General features: G+C 34.1%; 1 long non-coding RNA gene across 2 annotated transcripts; it reads right to left on the reverse strand.

Annotated features, from left to right (window-relative positions):
* Positions 1-5,491: 5,491 nt before the first annotated feature.
* Positions 5,492-7,823, reverse strand: LOC120417651 (uncharacterized). Of its 2 annotated transcripts, XR_008212520.1 has the most exons (6): positions 7,477-7,823; positions 7,362-7,416; positions 7,134-7,302; positions 6,534-7,082; positions 5,988-6,468; positions 5,492-5,932 (listed from the first exon to the last, which is right to left on the reverse strand). It is a non-coding gene; the product is annotated as an uncharacterized LOC120417651 (long non-coding RNA). The 2 variants fall into 2 exon arrangements; XR_005605491.2 differs by having other exon boundaries at positions 7,362-7,822.
* Between the last annotated feature and the right edge of the window lie 515 nt (positions 7,824-8,338).

An 8,338-nucleotide genomic window follows, 5' to 3' on the forward strand; every position in this document is an offset into this window, starting at 1 on the left:
CACAAAACCAAAACAAACCGAAATGACCGAGGGGTGAATGGATGCCAAAAGCCTGTTCAATAAATAAAAAAACTTTTTTCGAAATTTCATTTAATTTCAAGTCACAATTAAAGAAATATGAAAAGTAAGCATTGTAAATAAATTTGAGTAACTTATATTTTTATATTTCATCACGAAAATATTATGCATCGGTGGACCCCTCGTTATTTTTCGTTCAGCCCAGTTAGCGAGCAGCATTCTGTGGTAGGGCTACGTTCTCAGCCCAGTTACCGAACAAGTACTGTAGTTGTAATTTAGAAATTTAATTTTACAGATTTCAGTCTTTTTTTTTTTCGAAGATTGCATTTTTCCATGAATTTATTATCTCCGTCAGAAAGTGTTCACCAACCTAAACCCTAAACTCTACGAAAAAGGATGAGTTCTTTCTCAATGTACAGATTTTTGAATAATAAAACGATATCACTTTGCATGACCAGGCCATAAATTGCATGGAGCCTTGCAAAATAAAAATGATGCAAAATGGTTTATTTTGACAAATGAAATTCATGAACAATTTTTCATCCAAATCAAAAAATACAAATTAAAAATATGGAAAAAAAATAGAGTATAGTAGAGTAATAGTTAAACCTTAATAAATTTAATGGAAAACATGTGTATTTAAATTCGTTATCGATTTGGCTTTTCGAATTGGAATTGGAACTTTATTTCTTAACCTTGAGGTAATGACTTCCATCATTTCTAGAATTTTTCGTTCAAAGATTATTACGTAAATTTTCATTCAAAATATTTGTTCGAATTTCTTAAGAAAATAGTTAATAAAGTTTATACAGGATTTTTTTTATCAAACAGACATTGCCTTTTCAAGGACAATTTATAAGATTTTAAATATTTAGATTTATTTTTTAAATATTTCAATGCAATGCATTACGAAAAGCTGTTTTGCAATTCGATGGTTCGACTCGGAAGTGGAAGTATTTTGGACCTACCTACCATGTTGAGTAAAATGGACACTTTTTGTGAGGTAATTTGGAGACGTTTTGAAAACATGTGAATTATGATTTTTTTAGCATATTTTCAACTTTCAAGCTGTTTTAGTCCATTTATATTTAAGTTATATTTTTTGTATCAAAACATTTCATTCGATATTTACCTAAAGATTGTGTGTATAATTATGTTTGAACATTAGAATATTAAGTATAATTAAATAATTAAAAAAAGTAGAATGAGTTGAACACTACACACTTAACAAAATTAATGCAATCAAAATTAAAGTCTATTTTAACGCTAAATGTAATGTAATCTGATGCTGAACCATTTGGATATAAGAATAACTTAAACAAAATAAAGAGTATCAAAGTTTTGTTGAAGTTCTCACTGCTTCTATTCCTGTTGGAGTTGTTGACTTTTTGAATCCCATTAAAAACTCAACCACCTAATAAATGAGTTTTGCCATCCAGATATGTCCAAACATGCCCCATGGCAATCTACTTCTAAAAAAAAAAATTTTTTGTGTGAAATGCACAACATGAACTAAACTTACTTAATTTGACTAAATTCAATAAAATTTACCAAAATTTTACTAAATTTTACTAAATTTTACTAAATTTTACTAAATTTTACTAAATTTTACTAAATTTTACTAAATTTTACTAAATTTTACTAAATTTTACTAAATTTTACTAAATTTTACTAAATTTAACTACATTTAACCCTCTACAACCCAACCCCGCCTATAGACGGGCTTCGATTTAAAAAATCGTCAAAAATCCATTTTTCAACCAATTTTTGATCTTCAAGAAGCATTGGAAAGAGAAACTATTAAAATTTTGGAAAATTTTAGGGTTGGAAGTTTGACTTGTTTTATGTGACATTGCCAATGTTTTTAAAAATGTCATTTTTTTAGGGGTCAACTTTGGCTGTGTTTTTAACTAACATTTCCTATATTTTAAGTAAAAAGAAGTATGCAGTAATTTTTCTAGTGTCCCAGACTATGCCTCTACGCATTTATTTACAATTTAAATGATAATGGTTCCATTTTATAGCAGAAAATGTGAAAAACATGCAAAAAATTGGAAAAGTTACTGTAAAAACATGAAAAAATTAGATAGGCAAAATGTAATGATAGGAGGTGGTAGAGTAGGCCAAATACTACCAAAAACAAACATAAACTAAACAAGATAAATGCAAATTAAAATACTAAAAATGAAACAAGAAAAACATAAAACAAGAGAATTAAAGTTTTTCTTAGAACAAAAGTTGCTCAAAATGACCTCCTGAACACGGGAAAAATAAAAATTTTCGAAAAAAAAATTTGGGCAGTAGAGGGTTAACTAGATTTAACTAAATTGACCTAAATTTAACTAAATTTAACTTTTTTAACTAAATTTGACTAAATTTAACTAAATTGAACTAAATTTTATTATTTTTTTCTAAATTTTACTTAATTTTACTAAATTCAACAAAAATTTACTAAATTTTGATAAATTTAACCAAATTTAACTAAAATGATTTAAATTTAACTAAAATTAACTTTATTTAACTAATTTTAACTAAATTTAACTAATTTAATGAAATTCAATTTAAATTACAACAATTCAATTTGACTTAATTAAGCAAAATTTAACTAAACCAAACTTTATTTAACTAAATTTAACTAAATTTTACAAAATTCAGCTATTTTTTGCTAAATTTACTAAATTTAGCTTAATATAATTCAAATCAACTGAATTTAACTTACTTTCACTCAATTTATCTTAATTTAATTAAATTTAGATAAACTTATTAAAATATATTTGGTTAAGTTCTGTTCTGTTTAATAAAATCTACACAGAAAAAAATATTCCCGTAAATTTACATTATTTATCATGCACCAAAAGGTATCATGATAAATGATGTATATTTACATCAGATTCATTTAGAATTTACATTAGATCCATTGGAATTTTACATTAGTTTGGTTGGAATAGTTCAAATCAACTAATTCTGATTGGCAAATGGGGATGAGAAGCACGACTTGGATTGCAATAAGAAAAGGGTGTGGCCTATGTTCTATTTTAAAATTATTAAAGTGGGCAGCAAAAGGAAATTCTTATTTCAAAAAGATGTTTCACAGGTAGGGGTAGCTTTCTCGTCAACGACCAAGTGGAATTAATGCTGGACTGGAATCGAACGGACGACGGGTAGGATGTTTGGTGTTATTGCTGCTACCCGCTACCGACTGAGCCATCTTCTCATTTTGAAAACGAGCGGCTAAAGCATCAACTTGCTCAGATCGAGGCTCAGGCAGTGGGCCAGCGAAATATGAGAGCGATAGAAAGAGAACCAAATATAACAATTTTTAGTTCGGGTAGTTTTGAAGTCAATGTTTATCAGAAATACATTGTAAACATGATTTACATTAAATAAGAATTTACAGGAAGCCGAAACCGGGTAGAAATTCATCAGATTTGAGTTTCCATGCTCAACGTTTCCATTAGATTCATGACTTACATTAGATTTAGATTTACATTGGAGTGATTTCCATGACTTTCTGCTCTTTACATCATATTTCAACATTACATTGATTGAGTTAACATAAGATACAGCACTACGTGCTGTGTTAATTTAATTTTTTTTCTGTGTAGCTCAATTTATTAAAATTTTGTTCAATTTAATTAAATTTACCTAAATTTAGTTAAATTCACCTAAATTTTGGTAAATTAAGTGAAAAATCCAAAACAAATAGGTTAAAAACCGTAAAAAAAAATTTGGTTAAAATGAATAAATTTTAGGTTAATTTAGTCAAAGTTTGTTTCTGCCTGCACAAATGAGATAAAATAGTTAAATTATTTTCAATCATTCCAAATAAGTAAATATTAGGAAAATATAGTTGAAAAAGCTATCATTGGTAAAATTTGCTTAAATAAGGTTTTAATTAGTTAAAGGAATTTAATTCAGCTGAAAGTTTCGAAAAGTCGTATACAGTATGCAAAAAATAATAATATTTACGCCCCTTGGGCACTATGCACATTTTGTAATGAAATATGCAAACAATCTAAAGTTTAACAGAAACCTAGTACTACGTTTTGTTCAGAAACTCTTGCCGAACATTTTGTTATAAAAAAAATCATGAAAAGATGATTTCTATGAAAAGTTCTAAACAAATACTATTTGAAATAAAAAAAAGTTTGAACACCTTTCGAAATGTTAACATCAATAAAGTTATTTGTTAATAAATCACAATAGATCCAGTATCTCAATTCTAAATAGGAATCCTCGACTGATTAAAAATAAAATTTGGATCAGGGCCGTATCTAAGGGGGGTGTTATGGGTGTTCAACACCCCCCATGGAAAAAAATGGCTTACACCAATAACGCCCCGACAAAAACAAGGCCCGAAGGGCCGCTATTTTTTATGATTATCAAAATTTAGTCACCCAGGAAAAAACTTCACTCTCACTAGATACGCCATCAAGTGAAAAACTCAACTCTCAGTAAATACGCCCTCATAAAAACATTTGACGCTAAGAAAAAAACTCCACTTTCAAAAAACACGCCCTTCTAAAAATATTTAAAAATTACCATGTTCGTTGACGCCTAGAGAAAAACTACACTCTCGCTAAATACGCCTTTCTAACTCCCCTTTGATCGTTGACGTCTAGAGAAAAACTGAACTGTTACTAAATACGCTAAAGTTGATCATTGACGCCCAAAGAAACCTCAACTCTCACTCGATACGCCCTCACAATAAACAAAATTAAAATAAACTTAGACCGTTGACAAGTAGAAAAAAAAATTTCTCACTAAATACGCCCTTCTGAAAAGATTTAAAAAATCGTTGACGCCAAAATAAACTCAACACTCACTAAATACGCCCTCCGAAAAATAATTTAAACAAATTTGATCGTTGACGCCAAGAGAAAACTCAACTCTCACTAAATACGCCCTCATAAAAATATTTTAAAAAAAACTTCGATCGTTGACGCCTAGAGAAAAACTAAACTCTTACTGAATACGCCCTCATAAAAATTTTTGCAAAAAAACTGAATGTTGACGCCTAGAAAAAACCCAACGCCCTCAGGAAAATATTAAAAAAAAAAGCTTGGTCGTTGACGCCTTCACGCAAAACCGCCAATGTGAATTTTCTGAACGTTGGTATCAAATTCTTGAACATCGAATGGTCATAAACGATCATGCGCATCCGATGTTCAAAGCGCGATGACCATTCGATGGTCACTGTGTTTTCGGGAAATTTTGACAGCTCGCTTGAATGTGTGCGTGTCGTCGCGCGCAGTTTTTGCAAGTTTGCACTATTCACCACTGGCGTCGCCACTGTACATCGGCGCAGCAGGAATAGTACCGCTTTTCACCACCAGATGGATGCATTCAATTATCCAGGACCCAAACCAAAAATCAGCTGAGATCGGATTATTAATCAAAACAGACAATTTATGTTGCAGTGAAACCAATCATTAAAACTGGAGTGAACTTATTTTCTGTAATTTTTTACATTAAAAATAAAGTTACCTTCCAGTTAGTTTTGTTTGGTTTTACAGCAACTAAGATTGCCTGTTTTGATCAATATTCCTCCCAAGAGAGAAACTATTCGATGAAAACAAACAGCAATCTTTTTATTCTTTTAACGCAAGACGTAAATTTTCAACTAATTGATTATGCAAATTTCTAAATAGAACCGTAGATTCTGGTCATCTCTACAACCATAATTTATACACAAGTTCTGGATCTTCTTCTGGTTTCACTTTACAATTGCGCAGGACCAGTTCACCTCTACAGATTGTAACGTTTCCAACGACAGATTGTTGAACATCCCATTGGCCGACCGGAAGTTGTGTTACAGATGATTGTAAACTGCAGCTGGCCGTCGACGCCATTCTTGTTATGGCAAACTTCGCCTTTGTCCCCACTACTGAGAGGCCGACGATTTCAGGGTAAGCTGAAATATACATGATTAAGATTTTGTATCTATAAATAACATTTTGTGTACTGACCCTTTGCCGGATTGTTTTGTCGACGATTGCTTGAACTCGGGCGAAAGGACCAGATCGAGCTGCTTGTTGCGGAGCTGGTGCATCTGGACCCAGGTGTCCGGTTCGTGTGTACTGGCCAACACCATTTCAAACGGAATGATTATTCATGAACGTCGAACTTTCTACGACGAGTCGGTTCCAGCCGCGGCTAGATCTTGCATAGCCCTTCAGCTGGAACCGGTTCTTGTTCTGCAGTCTCCGGTATTGCATTCCTCCTTCGTAAAATGAAGCGGTCCATAATAGAATTCATCATTAAGGCTTCCTCGTCCCGGTGGGAATGTCGGCTGGATAGTGACGGTTCGCAGATCTTCAACCTATCCGACATCAAGTCGAGTCACAGCAGTTCAAGCGTGTTGGACAGGGCTTTACTTTGGCCGCAAACCTTAGCCCAGTCCGTTTAGCGCTGGCCCTCAGCAGAAAGCTGGCTCATAGAACAACGGGTCTGGAAAAAGGTTTAGGAAATATTTAATTTGGAAAAAAAAGAAAAACAAAATTAATTCAACTCACGTCAAAATCGCTGGCAACGGCTGCTGAAACTCGGATTGAATCGGAGCAGCTTCCCGCTTCCGGTCGACCATCCACCCATTCGCTTGCCCATGGGACCAGTTATGATGGGAGTCTTGACGTCGGTGAACGGTGGTTTGTATACGTTCTCGTTGTTATTTCCGATCGTTGCTGTGGCGCGGGTTGTGCCAAATCACATCGTCTTCGATTGGCGCTTGTTGGTCACACTCGAGGACTAAGGCAACTAGCAATGAACCTTCCCAAACGTGTTCGTATGATCGTGGGCGTTCGGACGGCTCAAGTAGTCTTGCCTGTGTTTTGATTGCGTCTTCTTTTTCTCTTGCCATCACCGATTTCTTCTTCGGTGAATCAACCGAGGGCGGAACAGTTCCTGCTCGTCAACGAACATTCCGGCCGCGGTCGTTATTGGGCAAGGGAGGTGACACGTCGGTAAGACTAAGACGCACTAGCTGACGCACTGCAAAAACGCCCCGCGGAGGGGGACCGATTCGCCGCGGACTTTTTGTTAGGACTAATCATCTACCGACAAATCTGAAAGTAAGGTTATGTATTTTGAGAAATTTCTTAGTAAAGCAAACTCACCATTCCCCAAACACAGTTGCGGTAACAGCTCTTGTGGCTTGCCAACGAGAACGGAAGCGGAAACATCAGATTTCTCCTGGGTGGTTAAATCGTTGCCGTTGTTGGGACGTCCGTATCAGTGGGTTTTGCTCCGGATCGATTTGAGATTGTAAGGTGACGTGTACATTTCCTGCACAGAGAAATGATTTTTTATTTGATGCATTACGATTGTTGTTAACTGATCTCTACCTGAACAAATAAGCCAAGTCGTGGATAATGTTCCTCCTCCAGCTGATTGGCCAATCTAGATGTTTTAAAACAACACTTTTATAACTTATTCGTTCGCTAGAACTAATCCGCTGACCGGTGTGGTCAAGATGCCGCTTTTTCTCCGCCGCGCCGGCAATTCCGTGATGGTACAAACCCGAAACGCAAATCACAGAAAAGATTGCACCGTCGAGCTTGCTACGATCGTTTATTTTTTTGACATTTCTCGAAAAGTTGCGAAGAAGAACCACTCGGCCACTATAAAAAAGAAGAAGCAGTATGCAGCGCTTTACACACGCGACACGGAAAAATCACGCACACCATCAAACATCTTATACGTGTGTGTTTTGTTTACGGCGGTTTGAACATCCGATGTTCTTGTTTGTGAACATCGGATGGGTTAAGTCGAATGAGCGTCCAATGCTCACCGGATTTTCTTTGCGTGTTGAAAAAAACAAAACTTTCACTAAATACGCACTTTGATCGTTGACGCCTTGAATAAAACTAAACTCTCGCTTAATACGCCTTCATAAAAATAATTAAAAAAAAACTTTGATCGCTGACGCCTCGAAAAAACTCCACATTCACTAAATACGCCCTCGAGAAAATATAAATAAAAAAATTTGATCGTTGACGCCTTTAAAATAACTCAACTTGCATTAAATACGCCTTCATAAAAATATTTAAAAAAAAGCTTTGATCGTTGACGCCTTGAAAATAACTCAACTTGCATTAAATACGCCTTCATAAAAATATTTAAAAAAAAGCTTTGATCGTTGACGCCTTTAAAATAACTCAACTTGCATTAAATACGCCTTCATAAAAATAATTATAAAAAAAAACTTTGATCGTTGACGCCTTGAAAAAAACAAACCTTCACTAAATACGCCCTCAAGAAAATATTAAAAAAAAACTTTGATCGTTGACGCCTTGAAAAAAACTGAACTTTCGCTTCATAA

This window comes from Culex pipiens, chromosome 3 (genome assembly GCF_016801865.2).
Source record: "Culex pipiens pallens isolate TS chromosome 3, TS_CPP_V2, whole genome shotgun sequence".
NCBI classification, from domain to species: domain Eukaryota; kingdom Metazoa; phylum Arthropoda; class Insecta; order Diptera; family Culicidae; genus Culex; species Culex pipiens.